The sequence below is a fragment of the Anolis carolinensis genome, unplaced genomic scaffold, assembly GCF_035594765.1.
Source record: "Anolis carolinensis isolate JA03-04 unplaced genomic scaffold, rAnoCar3.1.pri scaffold_8, whole genome shotgun sequence".
NCBI lineage: Eukaryota > Metazoa > Chordata > Lepidosauria > Squamata > Dactyloidae > Anolis > Anolis carolinensis.
In genome coordinates this window covers 22688386-22706208 of record NW_026943819.1, presented here as the reverse complement: position 1 = coordinate 22706208, position 17823 = coordinate 22688386, and the positions used below count along the sequence as shown (strand labels likewise).

Here is a 17823-nt window from a genome sequence, read left to right as displayed (position 1 = left end):
CTCCCCAAAGGGACTCAGGACAATTTCCAACATAGGTAAAGCATTCAATTACCAACACAAAAACATACAACACAACTATAAGAAAACGTCAACATAATTACTATTAACACAACATACTCATGTAAAATTAAAACCAGTTCAATGCTGGTCCATTGGGTGAGGTTCAACTACCAATGGACAAGATTCCAGGGAGGGCCAAGACAACTATGAGTGGCTGGGCCAAGGCTAGTGCAACAAAGTAACATAGAAACGGGGGTGGGTAAAGTGAAAACCAGTAGGTAAAGTGCAAACTGGGTTTCTTGATCTCAAGGACTGTTGAGTAGCTATAAGAGGATTAAACTAGTGCAACGATGTATCATAGGGTTGGGGAAGTGCATAAAGTGCAAGCAGGGTCCTAGCTGGTGGCCAGGGTAGGATCTGGAGCTAATCATTTTCAAAGGCCTGTTGGAAACACCAGGTTTTCAGATCCTTGCAGAAAGAGCCCAAAACATTTATTTTTGAATGTTAAGTGAAACCACAGATATGGTAGTTAAGTTGTATATCTCCTTTAACATTTGAACCCCCGGTGGCACAGTGGGTTAAACTCTTGGTCAGCAGGACTGATGACTTGAAGGTTGGGTTGCTGACCTGAAAGTTGCCGGTTCGAATCCAACCTAGGGAGAGTGCGGATGAGCTCCCTCTATCAGCTCCAGCTCTATGCAGGGACATGAGAGAAGCCTCCCACAAGGATGGTAAAAAACATCAAAACATCTGGGCATTCCTGGGCAAAATCCTTGCAGACGGCCAGTTCTCTCACACCAAAAGTGACTTGCAGTTTCTCAAGTCGCTCCTGACATTAAAAAAAAGTTGAACTAAAACCAGGACTAGATTCAGACTCTCTCTCAAATGCATATACACTGCCAGCCTCCACTGTAAGAAATGTGCAATATGGAAGTCTTGCAAGTTACTGAAAATGCTTTCCCTTGGGCCCTGAACATCCTGGACCTCATAACAAGCCAAAGTGTGGGGTAATCTTCTGTACACATTTGTAACTTGGGCTTTTTGCCCCTCACCTCCTGCATCTGCCATTAAACAGCTTTCTCTTGTACGATCTGCTCTTGCAAATTTCTCATGCATCTGCCATTAAATTCCTTTCAAAGCTTTTTTAAAAATGATTATTATGGCCATGCATTTCTCAGAACTGAACCAAAGCAAGTTAATGACTTCCATGAAGCAAAAGACTGCAGGGAAAGGGTGTGTGGCTGCTATGTGTCAGGCAGAAGAAATCTGCAAAAAAACAGCCTCATCTTCTCTTTCAAATGCCAAGAGAAAATGTCAGAGAAATGGCTTTTTGGGGGGGAAATAACTCCAAAGTTCAAACAAATTGTCAAACATAATTTTTCAATTGCCTCTTCCCAGCAGGATGGAGACTCTTGTGTCTATTAGTCATTGGGATTTTTTTCTTCTTCTTTCCGAAGAGAAGAACAGTGTGCCTCTTTTTTAATACAGGAAATTAAGGTGTGTTCACACCTGCCTCAGATTAAGTATTTATCCATGAAGGCCCCAACCCATCTCTAGATAATGCACAAATGTGTAAGAATATGTGGTTTCAATCACATCTGAATATTCGTTCATCGTAAAACTAGATGTGCATCACAATATGGATTTAAGTGCACTTTATTGGGCACATAGGCATGGTCTTTGGTGTTATGTATGGACACTTGTTTCTGTATGTAGATTTTCATTGTTGCATGAAATTGATCTTGTTTGGGTACAATTCTATTCAGTATATGCTTATAAGGGAAGCAAGTAACTAAATCTCAGTAGTGTCACTAGAACTTATTTCTAGAAGTGTTACTATTACTTTATCTGCAGAGTGATGTATTCCTTGCAATTAAGATCTTTTCCAGTTTGCAAGTACAGTAGAGTCTCACTTATCCAACATAAACGGGCCGGCAGAACGTTGGATAAGCGAATATGTTGGATAATAAGGAGAGATCAAGAAAAAACCTATTAAACATCAAATTAGGTTATGATTTTACAAATTCAACACCAAAACATCATGCTATACAACAAATTTGACAGAAAAATTAGTTCAATCCGCAGTAATGCTATGTTGTAATTACTATATTTACGAATTTAGCACCAAAACATCATGATATATTGAAAACATTGACTACAAAAATGTGTTGGATAATCCAGAACGTTGGATAAGCGAGTGTTGGATAAGTGAGACTCTACTGTATTTCAAGGAAATTATCTATACAAAAAAGTACAGTGACCCTTGGATTTATTTTTCCAGTTTTTTGAGGGTTGCTTTTTTAAAATTAAAATGTCTAGACTTATACATGAGTACATCCAGTTAACATCTGCAAACATAAAATGTTTCCTAAGTGTGTGTGTGCACATTGTTTCCTGCACATGAGATACAAGTTTTGAGCCAAAAACATTGTTTCATAGGGGGGAAAATACAAAAAAAACACCTATATGCATATCTTCATAGAACAATTCCAGCAAGGATTATACTATTCTTTTAAGGCAAGTTGAGGACACCACTGTGCCAGCAGCAGATGTGCCTGAACTACAGCTTTTCACATATCACTGTCCGTTCTGGCCATGACTGATGAGAAGTGAAATCGGACATCTGGAAAGCCAGTGGTTGTTGTACATCTATGCTTACTTTCCTTTATTCTGCACACTGCAAAGCAACTGTGGAAAATCACTGGCACTGTCGATGGGTTGCAGCCCTTGACTGAATCGCCATTTGTCTCTCTTTAAACACTTAGGAGAAATAAATTTACAACCAGAAATAATAAACTCTGACTTATTGCTCGGCTTGATGACAATATTTAATAACTCATGTATACTTTATTGCATCACTTTTAATGCCCTGGTGTGGGATGTTGGAGAGGCAATTCCCTCTTTATATCAACCTGTCCAGGTCTGGAATCATGCTTTGTTCAGGAGATAGATTTGGTCTGCGTGCGCAATGCAATTCAGGTGGGGAATCGCATTAATCTAAGGCAGGTTCCAGCAGCATGGCATTCTGAATAATTCCTTTTAATATCCCAAATTTAAACTGTTGTGCTTTGTTTCCACACACACAAAAAACCTGTGTTCAGAAACAATATTTCAAAGACTGAGTAATGCGGTCCAGAGCATGCTGCTGAAAATTAATCACAAATATGAAAGGGGAAAAAAGACATCTGAATGTATCCTTCTCTGCTCTAGGGATGGTTCAGGAATTAGGTCTTTGTTCTCTCTTATACAAAATGACCCGATACCTATTTCCTCAGAGGAAAGTGACTTCAGAACGTATAAAGCAGTGGTGGTTGTGAATCTACTCCTTCCAGAGCTTTATTTGCACACTTGGAGAGATAATTTGTTTTTAAGCTATCATTCCCTTCTTGGTGAATCTTTGCTGCTCAAAATTTCTGTGCAAACAGGGAATTTCAGGGTTGTTGTGTGTCTTTCGGGCTGTGTGGCCATGTTCCAGAAGCATTCTCTCCTGACGTTTCGCCCACATCTATGGCAGGCAACCTCTGAGGATGCCTGCCATAGATGTGGGCGAAACGTCAGGAGAGAATGCTTCTGGAACATGGCCACACAGCCCGAAAGACATACAACAACCCTGTGATCCCGGCCATGAAAGCCTTCGACAACACATTAAACAGGGAATTTCATTCTTTTTCTAGCACCAACCTGAGAATACGTTTAGGGAAAATAAGGAGACTTGGGACTTGTCACATGCATGGTCAATGCCAATGCAACAAAATAATATCTTCCAACAAAATAAGTCCCACCCATCTCAGAAACATGGTGGAAGGAAATGAGAAAACTTCATATCCAATGTGTCCTTCACAACACAGGTTCATCTCCTACCACTTTTGGAGAAGTTTTTGCACAACCTGTTTCTGCTTCTGTAATAAGGAGGCATCTGGCAGCTGAACCTTCATTGCTCTTAGGTCTCCTTTTCCAGAGAAAGGGAAGAAGTGAAGAAGGAAGAGAGAAGTCTACACTCATCTATGACCATTGAGACTTCCTTCCAGGCAACATGGGGATTTGCTCTCTAAACGTTGTGAGTTAAAAGGGATTTGGAGACAGGCCACTCCAGCTCAGCTCCAACTCACTTAAGGCCTTTTTACAATGCACCATTATAGCGCTATACTTCTACCTTAACTACCTGGTGTATTTAAATGTTTGCTCTTTATTTTCACACCAGATGTTCTAAGGGGGTTTGCGATAGCAGATGAGCTGTACATTGCAAAGGCTTTTAAAAATAAATGAAAGGAAGGTGTAAGACACTCAGAAAACTTGCATTGGGAAGAAATCACAATAATATGATGGAAAGGAGTCTTAACAAGGCAATTCAGAAGGCAAGAAAACAGGAACTATCCTTTGATTCTATAGCAGAGTGTGCTCAGTATCTTTGGTGACATTTCTGTAAAGATCCTGCATCTGACAAATATTCATATTAATGCCTATCTATCTATCTATCTATCTATCTATCTATCTATCTATCTATCTATCTATCTATCTATATGTGTGTATGTGTGTGTAGGATATGATTGTGTGCACAAAAATGAGAAACAGATTGATATAGGAGAACATGAAGGGATTGATGACATAGTAAGGTAAAGGTTTTCCCCTGACATTAAGTCTAGTCGTGTCTAACTCTGGGTGTTGGTGCTCATCTCCATTTCTAAGCTGAAGAGCCGGCATTGTCCGTAGACACCTCCAAGATCATGTGGCCGTTACCTTCCCGCTGGAGCGGTACCTATTGATCTACTCACATTTGCATGTTTTCAACCTGCCAGGTTGGCAGAAGCTGGAGCTAACAGCGAGTGCTTACTCCGCTCCCCATTTTCAAACCTGCAACCTTTCGGTCTGCAAGTTCAGCAGCTCAGCACTTTAACACACTGCACCACCGGGGACTCATGATGACATGAGATACATCATATAAAACTATTCTGAGTTGGTTGTGCTCAGTGATAATTTCCACAGTGCAAAATGATAAGCAGCAATGAGTATACGAGGGAAGGGGAAAGATAGAGGTGCTTATTTAGCATCACTATTTGTCATGCATCTTTTCAGTTTCTTACTTACATTGCAAAAACGAAGAGGTGGCAATGAAAGCCCTTGGCATAAATATGCAGTGTTGATCAGAAATCCAGCTCCCTACACAAACCTGCCGACAAATGTCACCTCTGCCCCTACATGAACCATGCCTTGTCCCATCAGAGGCCTGATGGGCAGTAACCTTGATGGGGAAAGAGCAAGGTGCTCGGAGCCTGCTGTTCTGTCACAGGCCTTGCCGAAATATGTCAACCGCTTGCTCTGCAGAGGTGGAGGACACTGGATGCCTTGTTCCCCTGGGAGAAAGGAAGGCTCTGGAAGGAAACCAGGGGAGCTTGGGGAAGTAATGAACTGTGGAAGAAAGCATGCTGGGAGGACATGGAAAGAACAGGGGGAGCCTATTTACATGCACGCAACATAGTTCCAGTCCATTCCTAGATGCTTTCCCTCTGTGTTTCTTTGAGCAATGTTTTTCCCCCTTCTGACAGGTGTTACCCATCCATCCATCTTGCCCCCCTTCTTTCCTTTATACAGACCTTGGCAGGTAGAGCAAGGCAGCCAGGTGAAGAGAGGAGTAAACAGAACAAGACAAAAGGTTGGATGGCTGTTTCTCTTCTGAACTTGACACTGGATACACTTCCAGTAGGAAAGAAAGCCATATAGGAAGGAGTAGCATTTGTTGTCTAAAGGCAAGCAACATAACGTAGTTGAAAGGAGGTTTTTCAGAATATAATAGCTAATCATCAGAAGCCCAACTTGAAAATGTGAACTATAGTTAATGCATACATATAAGCCCATTGTGACAACAAAAGTGGCCCTGTATTTGCTTAGAGCTGCGAAAAGGAGATCGGAATACATAGATCAGATTGGGGTGCAGTGTAGGGGAGATGAGGATAGTTGATGCATATATCTATGGCTAAGCTACATTGGCACCAATACCTGTATATTTGTATTTTATTTGAAGTGAACCAGATGTATGTTGTATTTTATGTTTGTATTGTCTGTGCTTGATAAGGCCAACTGGCTAATCAATAAATTGTTGTTGCATACAACTAGCCATGTTGATTGAAACATTCTGGGAACTAGTACAAAATGTAATGTTGCTAAGTTCTGACCAGAAAGGAAAATCTGTAAGGCAAACATGGAAAAACACTGGTGCCCATATGGCATATAGGTTCACCCTGTTTGGAATATTATCATGGCTACTTACCTGTCGTTCTGTTTTAGGACCTCATCAGGCGGAGTGGAGGGAAATGGGGAAAGCGGGGGAAAGCGGGAGACATAGTCTTAACTCGTTTCTTCCAATCTTTCCCATCTTCAGGATGGAAAGTCTTAACCCGTTTCTTCCAATCTTTCCCATTTTCAGGAATGGGCAGCCATTACACCTTCCTCCATCTTTTCTGCCCTTTCTTCCATCCTTTTCTATCAGGAGTGGATTGACATGTGACTTTTGATAGACGTCTTTGGACTCCGTTTGCATGTGCTTGGGAAACGGAGCACCATGAAGTCCCACCAGAAGTGCCCTTGTGTCATCTGATGGCCTCCAATTTAGAAGAAAAAGGGTTGTTGTTGTTGTTGTTGTTGTTGTTGTTTTTCAGGGGATAGAGGTTAACCAGACCCAACTAAAAGTAATTTTCTGATGTTCCAGGAAGTTGCTGGCATGGAGGTTTGAGACATATTCAGGGTGATCCTTCCTGCTTTGCTGTAATGCAAAATTATAGTTCATGGTGGGAAGGAAGACTCAGGGGTGTCATGATGACAGTCCATAAATATGTTATATGAAGGGAGATAAATGTAGAAAGAGAATTCCTGGCACGCGCACAAGATGGCAAGGTGTCAGAGTATTTGCAGCGCAGCAGTAGTTGGATGGAGCACAGAACAAAGAGGCACTCAGAGACGTTGGTAAAACTATTTACAAAGTTTTACTTTATGCAGCAGTAATCAACACAAACAGACTTGCAGACGACAGACGAACACAGGATGTTCTGTTCTCCAACAGAACTTGACTTGAACTCTAGGCAGACAGAACTCAACTGAACAGAACTGAACTGATGCAATCGTTATGCACAAACACTTGTGCCTGGATACTCCCTAGTTCCAGCCACACATCAAGTTCATCATAGCTTCTTGGCAATTAACTCTTTCCACACTATGGTACATTCTGGATGATGCAATCAGTTGCAATACAAGCATGGCACAAATTGCATTTAAACACTATCAATACACAAATCCCACATTAACACAAGGAACCATGGCTTGAAGCTGTCGATGGGACCATTTCTGCCTAGCTGTTAGTTAGAAGTTCTCAGCAGTATGAAAAAGTGGGCAGCGGACTTGATTCTCCAGGGATGTAGAAGAGATACTTCTGGTGTCAGAGGTTCAGGAATGTGCAAAGCAAGATGTTAGCAGAAAAGATGAATGGCATAATCTTTGCAAAATGCAGAAGGTTAACCCATTGACCCAAGCAAACTTTTCTCCCCCTGCCTTCCTGGCCTGTATGATTTCACAATAAATTCTACTTAAGCAGCTTTACAGCAGGCACTTAACGGCTGGACCTAATGGGAAAATGTCCAGAGAAAATCAGGCGTTCTTGAGTCCCACTGAAATCAATGAGTCTCAAGAGTCCTTGATTTTCAGTGGATCTCAAGGATGGCTGGTTTTCTCTTTGCATTTTGACCGCTGACTCGGAAGACTCTTGATTCATCTGTAGTCCCAAAGAGTCGTAATTGTGGATGAGCCTTACGTGAAATAAATTATTCTTATTGGCAAGTCATCATCATTTGGTTCAGTCCTGGCTATCAACATTAAAAGTGCATCAATATTTTATTTTAATTAAAGTCACAACTTGTTTCTTTTGAGCTCTGAATTCTAAGGAGGTTGAGCACATATGAATAGCTATGTTGGATCAGGGAACTGTTCCTCCATAGCACAACATACTGTTACTGGGAGGAGCTAGATGGATGACCCCATTCCTCACAAACAGGGAATCCCTTATTGTTTATATAGTCATCCAATGCTGGGGAGTTTTCATCAGTTTTTGAAGTGAATTCTTCCACATCAGTTCTGAGCATTGGCTGAGCCCTCGTTCACTTGCTACCTGGTACTTTTCAGTTCTATGGATTTAAAAATATCTGACTTTTCAAGATGGACATCAATTCCTGTTAATATTAGGCTACTATGTCCCTGCATTAGGAGCTACCGGTGGCGCAGCGGGTTAAACTACTGAGCTGCTAAACTTGCTGTTCAAAAGGTTGGCAGTTTGAATCCAGGGAGTGGGGTGAGCTCCTGCTATTAGCCCCAGCTTCTGCCAACCTAGCAGTTCGAAAACATGCAAATGTGAGTAGATCAATAGGTACTGCTCTGGCAGGAAGGTAATGGCATTCCATGCAGTCATGCCGGCCACATGACCTTGGAGGTGTCTACAGACAACACCGGCTCTTCGGCTTATGAGCACCAACCCCCAGAGTCGGACACGACTAGACTTAATGCCAGGGGAAAACCTTACATTTACCTATTTACCTGCATTACATACCATTGTGATTGTTCCCACCTCCACATCATACCATATCCACTAAAGGCATATTGAATAGTGGTCAACGTAGGTTTTCCTAGCCTCCCGAGTACTTTGCACTTCACATTAATTAAAATAATTATAAGATTTCAGGACAACATAATGTAGCCAATATCAGCAGTTTAAACACATCAAAGAATTTAGCTAGTTAAACCACATAAACAAGGTTAAAACAGTTTGAAACCACAAGCATGGATATTTTAAAACAAATCAGGCCTCAAACGGCTGATTTGTTCTGAAATGTCAAAAAGAAGCCAGAGTTGGATTTAAAATAGTAACTCTATCTAGCTCCTTTTCACCACCACATAAATTACAGCATGCTGATCTGACTTTAGCTGCCGCAGTAACATGCTTTTGAGTCTTGGGATGTGTAGTTTGCCAAATCACTGGAGCTTTTTTGCTGAGAATTGTATCCTTAATCCAGAATTCCAAAATCCTAAATACTCCAAAATTGTCCAAATGGGTGGTGAAGATAGTGGACTTTTTGCTTTCTGATGGTTCTATGTACACACAGTATGTTTAATGCACAGAATTATTAAAATTAATAATAATGCCATATACAATTATCTCCAGATTATATGTATTAGAGGTAGGTGTAACAGAAATGAATTTCATCTTTAGACACGAGTCTTATCTCTAATAATGAGTGTGCATGTGTGTGTGCGTGCAAATATTGTACAATCCAAAAAGATCCAAAAGATGGAACACTTCTGGTCCCAAGCATTTTGCAGAAACAGCACTGCTTGCTTCCAGTCCATTTTTGGATAGAATTTAAAATGCTGGGTATGATTTTTAAAGCCCACCATAGATTCTGCCCAGAATATCCAAAGATCATAACTCTTTCTATGAGCCTGCCCAACTTTTAAGATTTTGTAGAAAGACTTTTCTCAATCCAATAATAATAATAATAATAATAATAATAATAATAATAATAATATAACTTTATTTTTCTGTCCCGACTCGGGGCAGCTAACATGGGGCAAAGGCCCAAAAGCAGTAAACAAAGTACAACAAATAAGAAAACATTACAATAAGTAAAATAAACATGTGTATTCATAGATTCTAATTGCACTTTTTAACAATGTTTGCAAGTTGTCTTCAAAGAGGCAGGGTGATCTAGTGGTTTGAGTGTTGGAACAGGATGCTGGAAGACCAGGGTTGGAATCCCCACTGGGCCATGAAAATTCACTGGGAGGCCTTGGGCAGGTCACACCATCTCAGCCTCAAAATAGGGCAACCCCCCTCTGATAACCCCATGATAGAGTTGCCACAAATTGGAAACAACTTCAAGGCAAACAACAAGAACAACAACTGGCTTTTAATTCTGTGCAGGAAGAGTGGTGGAATACAAATGAAATAGTATACTTCAACTTCTAAAATATTCTTGAATGTTGTTTTGGCAGTTCAGCAGGAATCATAGAGAGATGTATAACTGCAGGTGCAGTTACTTGGCAAGCTACATACTGGGGATGATGGAGATATGAGGAAAGTAAAGTCCTCCCTGAGAATATCACATCAAACCAGACAAGCGAGAGAAAGAATTAGGTGGTCGTAGCTGTCTCTACACCACTGCTGCCCTCTTTGGACACATTGTCCTTAGTGCAGGTGTTGTGCTCCTCCATTTCCAAGGCTTTCCCCTTAGAAAGCACCTCACCCTCCCATGCTCTCATGTCTGCAGCCCTTTGGCTAATCCAGTCTGAAAGCCCCTCCTGTGCATACATCTGGAGGAGCTGTTCTTGTATCCAGGGAATGTAAACCATGCCACTCTGACTCTCTTTTTTTGTGTGTTTGTTGATTCGGAAAGCTGGGTTTCCTTTCCCCATGGACCCTCGGTCTTCTCACAAAAAGAAAGCCATCTTCAACCTCAGCAACATGGAACGGACGAAGGATTGGGGGAAATCCAACCCCAAATAGGGAAACAAGTTGTCCAGGAACACCTGGCCACTCTAAACGAATTCAAGTCCCCAGGGCCAGATTAGCTACATCCAAGAGTATTGAAGGAACTAGCGGAAGTTATTTCAGAACCACTGGCAATCATCTTCGAGAGTTCTTGGAGAACAGGAGAAGTCCCAGCAGATTGGAGGAGGGCGAATGTGGTCCCTATCTTCAAGAAGGGAAAAAAGAACGACCCAAACAATTACCGTCCGGTCAGCCTCACATCAATACCAGGCAAGATTCTGGAAAAGATCATTAAGGAAGTGGTCTGCAAACACTTAGAAACAAATGCGGTCATTGCTAATAGTCAACACGGATTTACCAAAAACAAGTCATGCCAGACTAATCTGATCTCTTTTTTCGATAGAGTTACGAGTTGGGTCGATACAGGGAATGCCGTGGATGTAGCATATCTAGATTTCAGTAAGGCCTTCGACAAAGTCCCCCACGACCTTCTGGCAAACAAACTAGTAAAATGTGGGCTAGACAAAACTACGGTTAGGTGGATCTGTAATTGGCTAAGCGAACGAACCCAAAGGGTGCTCACCAATGCGTCGTCTTCATCATGGAAAGAAGTGACAAGTGGAGTGCCGCAGGGCTCCGTCCTGGGCCCGGTTCTGTTCAACATCTTTATTAACGACTTAGACGAAGGGTTAGAAGGCACGATCATCAAGTTTGCAGATGACACCAAACTCGGAGGGATAGCTAACACTCCAGAAGACAGGAGCAGAATTCAAAACGATCTTGACAGACTAGAGAGATGGGCCGAAACTAACAAAATGAAGTTCAACAGGGACAAATGCAAGTTACTTCACTTCGGCAGAAAAAATGGAAATCAAAGATACAGAATGGGGGACGCCTGGCTTGACAGCAGTGTGTGCGAAAAAGATCTTGGAGTCCTCGTGGACAACAAGTTAAACATGAGCCTACAATGTGATGCGGCAGCTAAAAAAGCCAATGGGATTTTGGCCTGCATCAATAGGGGAATAACGTCTAGATCCAGGGAAGTCATGCTCCCCCTCTATTCTGCCTTGGTCAGACCACACCTGGAATACTGTGTCCAGTTTTGGGCACCGCAGATGAAGGGAGATGCTGACAAGCTGGAAAGCGTCCAGAGGAGGGCAACTAAAATGATTAAGGGTCTGGAGAACAAGCCCTATGAGGAGAGGCTTAAAGAGCTGGGCATGTTTAGCCTGCAGAAGAGAAGGCTGAGAGGAGACATGATAGCCATGTACAAATATGTGAGGGGAAGTCATAGGGAGGAGGGAGCAAGCTTATTTTCTGCTGCCCTGCAGACTAGGACACGGAACAATGGCTTCAAACTACAGGAAAGGAGATTCCACCTGAACATCAGGAAGAACTTCCTCACTGTGAGGGCTGTTCGGCAGTGGAACTCTCTCCCCCGGGCCGTGGTGGAGGCTCCTTCTTTGGAGGCTTTTAAGCAGAGGCTGGATGGCCATCTGTCGGGGGTGCTTTGAATGCGATTTCCTGCTTCTTAGCGGGGGGTTGGACTAGATGGCCCTTGAGGTCTCTTCCAACTCTACTATTCTATGATTCTATGATTCTATGACCACTCTGCCATTCTGGTAGCCCTGGAGCTTCTGAAAAACACACATTTTCCTCTCATGCTTTGCAAAGGGGTGTGGGGCTTTGTTTTTATAGCAGAACCGTGCAAAGATTACCATGCAGGAAGCAATGGCGAGGCAGGCAAAGGGACTGAAGAATCTGAGCTGATTATCATTCCCCCTACCTCTTCTTGTCAAGCATCCAGACTTTTCCTCCTTTTTGTTAATTTTATTTTATTTTTACTTCAGAGCAATCGGAGCTGCTTCCCGGATTCTCTCGGGATGAGCTTACGTTCCGGTCCAGTGAATGGCCTTTGTCAAGAAGCGTTTTTCTCTCTCTCAAACAGACTTCAGGGCTTAATTTTACATTACAATGTGTTATCCAGAGGTTTCTTAATGAAAGGATTGAAATTCTCTTGCCTCGGGGCAATGAGTTGACCTCTAACGCCTGGTGGTGAGGAAGAGCCGTGTTCCTCAGGACGGGCTCTCCGAGAATGTGCCAGATCCTCCCATGGCTCTGAAGCAGCAGCTGGCCGAGGCCACCGCTGGTGACAGGATGTTGGCCCACATGGATGACTTGTCTGATCCAGTTTGGCAACCTGTGTTTTGCTAATTATACTCAGCAGGCTATCATTTTTCTGGTAGGGCACGGACATGGAAAGCGAGAAAGCACTGCTACGGCAAAGCCACAGTGACTCAGGGGAGACACAAGTGTCTTCTGGATAGCAAACTTTTTGGAGAGTATGGAGGAGAGGAAAGCTTCTGAAGACGAACTATGCAGGAGCAGGAGATGCCACTGTTTGGGGCATTCTGCAAGCTGCAGTCTTAGGACCTTGTCAAATGTCCTGCCGAAATTTTTGAGGATTGCCACGTCCCGTGGCAGTTCCATAGGCGGCCCCATTCCCCATTCCGTAGCAGCTTCCCCCCTTCCTCTGCCCATGAGCAGAATCGTTTTTTGATGGCTTGACCCATCTTTCCTTATGAAAAGACAGGGAGCCTGCCATTGTCCACCATTGCCATTTTTTCGTCAGCGGCTTTTCAGCCATGGAGCCACTCCGGACATAGTTATTCGGGTGTGACGGAAGCTATCGGGCGCTGTGGCTGAAGACTAAAAATACCGTTGAGCCTCAGAAAAAAAGTGTATGTGTGAAGAGGTCCTTTAACAAGTATTGCAGAAAAGCAATCCACACAGTCCAGTACCAAGTTTGAGACTAACTGGGAAAAAGAAATTTCTAGCATAAGCTTTTGTAGTTGCAGTCCAATTCATCAGATGTTGAAAGTATATTTTGACCTCCATGTCCATGGATTCTGCATCCACTGATTTGAAAATCCACAGCTTGAAAATATCCCCCTTCCACTTCAAAATTCCAAGAAGTAAATCTTTGTCATCTATATATATAAAAGGGTAATGAAATTTCGGCCTAGGACAAAACAACAAAACTACACATCCCAGAAACACTAAACTTGGCAGCACAACCCCTCATCCATGCCTCTACGTTCATACAACAAAAAGAAAAGAAATATAAAGTCCTAATTAGAGGGAGAGGAAGAATTGTTTTTATCCAATTGCTGCCAGTTAGAAGGTTAAGCTCCACCCACTTGGTCTCCTAGCAACCCACTCATCCCAGGGGACAGGCAGAGTTAGGCCTCAGGCCTCTTCCACACTGCCTATAAAATACAGATTATCTGATTTGAACTTGATTATATGGCAGTGTAGACTCAAGGCCCTTCCACACAGCTATATAATCCATTTATAATGGACTTAATGTCAGGGGGAAAGCTTTACCCTTTACCTTAACTACCACCAATTCCTCAATACTTTATTTCCCATACCACCGTACTTCGCCACAGCAACGCGTGGCCGGGCACAGCTAGTTTTATATAAGGGATATCATATTGTTACATCATTGTATATAATGCAGTGGTTCTCAACCTGGGCCTCCCAGATGTTTTTGGCCTTCAACTCCCAGAAAGCCTAACACCTGGTATACTGGCTGGGATTTCTGGGAGTTGTAGGCCAAAAACATCTGGGGGGCTCAGGTTGAGAACCATTAATATAATGGAAATTCAGCATCTATGAATGTTGGTATCAGCAAGGCATCCTGGAACCATACTCAGCAGATACCCATTTTCATATGTTCATTCATTTATGTCATTTATTTATTGCCTATCAACTTGCCAGAGAACTCGAGTCGATAATTGACCCAAAATAGTTTTAAAACATTAAATAAGTAATTTTAAACTCTGACTTTTAAGAGCCAAAGGCCACATGGAATAACCATCTTCACTGCCTACTTGAAACTGAGAAAGGATTGAATCAGCTTGACCGCACACACAAAAGAATGCCAGCATTGGGGTGCTGCTGCAGAGAAAGCCCCGTCATGTACTCCAGCCTAACCTCATGAGGAGGTGGGATATATAATGAGGTCTTTGGTGGTGATCTTGGGTTTCAGGAAGAATCATATGGAAGGTTGTGGTATTTCAGCTAGTCTGCCTCCATGTCCATTAGGACTTAATTCCTCAATACTAGCCCCTTGGACTGGGTTCAGAAGCAAATTAGAAGCCAGTGCAATTCTTCTAAGTCTGGTGCTGCATGGTTTCTATGGTGCTCACCTAATAGCAACCTGTCTCTTGCATTTTTCACTAGCTGTAGTTTTCAAATACTTTCCAAGGGAGCTCTTGTGTAGAGCACATTATAGTAATCTAATCTGACATGCATCAGATTGAATCTTAAGGCTCCAACCCCAAATGCAATTGCAAGGAAGTAAGCCCCATTGAACACAATGGAAAGTACTGCTGAATAAATGCACAAGATTATTAACATTGTCAAAAGCTGAAAGGCAATATTAAAGGAAATGTATGTTCCCTATGCTGAATCCCACAAAGGGAGTTTCTCAGATGTAGTGCCTCAGCACATCGGACATGCAAAATAAATCTGTGTTTAGATCTCCATGACCAAACAGTGCATGCTGAATGCAAGATGCATATGTGAGGAAGATTTTGTGTTATGGCAAAGAGATGTCTTGAACTTGAGCTAGCACCTCTTTTTAAAAACATTTTAACTCAAAGATGGCTGGTCAAGAGCCATTTTTCTGAGATCTGGTTTTCTATGTGCAAGAATGTTTAGCTTTATTTTAGCATGGATGTGCATTCGGTGATACCATTCCACTACAATTGATACAGTCCAAGTACAACCTTACTTCTCCGTTTTGAGAATGAAGTGTTTTGGGACATCCAGTTGGGCCATATGTTAAATCTAGACCAGCCAGGAGACTTATTCACTAGTAAGTTTACCAGTTCAAGGATAGGATGGGTTCTCCTTGAAACATTTTGCGGGAAGTATGGGACATATATGGCCCAAGACCATTTTTTTGAACTCCAAGTACACCCCCTCTCCAATATTTGAAGCTTCCAATTGCTCTTGAATATATTCTAGGACATGCAGGCAATTTCTCCATTCTCCCTTTCCCATGCCATTTTAAACACAAGAAGGGATATTATTTAGTGATATATGACCAAGAACCTGGAAAGAAGCTAAAATGACCCAGAAATAATCAAAGAGATGGCAAAACTGGCCCTATCATGCTTCAATGCACAGTAGAGTCTCACTTATCCAACACTCGCTTATCCAACGTTCTGGATTATCCAACGCATTTTTGTAGTCAATGTTTTCAATATATCGTGATATTTTGGTGCTAAATTCATAAATTCAATAATTACTACATAGCATTACTGCGTATTGAACTACTTTTTCGGCCAAATTTGTTGTCTAGCATGATGTTTTGGTGCTTCATTTGTAAAATCATAAACTAATTTGATGTTTAATAGGCTTTTCCTTAATGCCTCCTTATTATCCAACATATTCGCTTATCCAACATTCTGCTGGCCCATTTATGTTGGATAAGTGAGACTCTACTGTATAATAAGATGCAATATTTCACTGTTCCTAAACATTGAAAAGCTAATGTAGTCCCCAGCCACAAACGGTTGCCTACAAATGCCTTAATGGATAAGGTTTGTGGCTTTGAGAGCCTTGAAACTTGGTGTAGCAATTGTGGGTAGGAGTGTTGGAGTGCATGCATGATTTTTTAAATTTAATGCACAACCTTTTTCTCCAATGTCCAGTAGCAAAAACATAGTTGTGCACATGGGATTGTCGCACATGCAATACATTACATTGCACAGAATTGCATGTCCACTTGTATTGCATCAAACCATTGCACATTGCAGTTGTCCAAGGGGTTTGTCAGCCATGCACATTGCAAACTGATCCACATAGGTTGTGCTATATTGGCATTAATTATAGTGGTGCATGGCATAACTCAGCTGTTGAATGTTTATACTACACTGAAGTAATGCAGGATGTTGACCAATATGAGTATCTTCCCCATGTGTTGTGCAGATGAAGGCATTAGTCATTAAAGATATATTTGGCTCTATTGTTGCTCCATTTAATATATTGATGGCTTTTATTTTGCGTTCTTTTTGCTTTAGGTCTTTAAAGCTGTTTTTGATTTGGACGTTGCACGTTAGAAATGTTATTTTTATGACTACTCTTATATTTTGGAACTGATGTTAACTCTCTTCTCTGAAGGAAAAATGAGAATGCAAAAGGGCAAGAAGCTCTGGCCTCTCATTGAATTAGTGAGTCATGGCCCAAGGAAAGGAATTGTTTATATTGAGGCTTGACTGAATTAGAGAATGACTAGATGAATGTTGTATGCGCTCTTGAAGTTAATCCCCCAAATACACAGACTTATGCACCAGGGTCAAAAGAAAACATGTTGTGTATAAGTGAATGATGGTTTAGTAATCCCAGTGGAAATACAAGGGAACCATGGTCCATTTAGATAGCTATGTGTCTCATCTTGATAGCGGCTTTCTCTCCAATATTTCACCCACACATCTTATCACGCCAGGTCTGGAGATTGCCTAAGGACTTTTCTAGATAAACCACTTTCTCCAGGGCCAGACTGGAACCGGAGGTGGTGAAGCAGAATCCACCCAGTCCAAAACCACTTTGGACCCACTTGATAGTCGCCTTAGTATCGATGTCTGTTGCTGAAATCTCTGGGTTTCCAATCTTCCTTCTTCTCCCCAGTCTGGTGGACTCTTCTGCTGATTTCAGAATGAGTCATATGTGATGGTCAATAATTTTCATGGAGCTCTGTAGGTCAGTGGTTCTCAACCTGTGGGTCCCCAGATGTTTTGGCTACAACTCCCAGAAATCCCAGGCAATTTACCAGCTGTTAGGATTTCTGGGAGTTGAAGGCCAAAACATCTGGGGACTCACAGGTTGAGGACCACTACTGTAGGCATATAGCAGCAGTGATAGCAATTATGGGTCTAATCCTTCCCCATTTCCCTACACTGGTGAGCTGTGTTGCTGTCCATACTGTTCCAAAGCTTCAGAGTTACTCTAGATTGGTGTTTCTCAAACTCTGTTCTTCCAGATGTTTTGGACTTCAGCTTCCAGCCATCCCAGGCAGCTTACCAGCTGTTAGGAATTGTGGAAGCTGAAGTCCAAAACATCTGGAGTAGCAGAGTTTGAGAAACACTGCTCTAGATTTTTGACCAAACTCTGGAACTTCTGACTTTTCTTAGCACAGAGCAAAACTAGGTTCACATGATTTAGCCCACAATCAGCACTGAAAGTTCAGGAATATCATGAAGACGGCCCAGAATTGACTGTATAGT

At 42.0% G+C, this 17823-nt stretch overlaps 1 protein-coding gene across 1 annotated transcript in view; it reads left to right on the top strand.

The window, feature by feature from the left end:
* ntm (neurotrimin) overlaps positions 1–17823 on the top strand; it is a 1038813-nt gene that overhangs the window by 552946 nt on the left and 468044 nt on the right. The window lies entirely within an intron of this gene.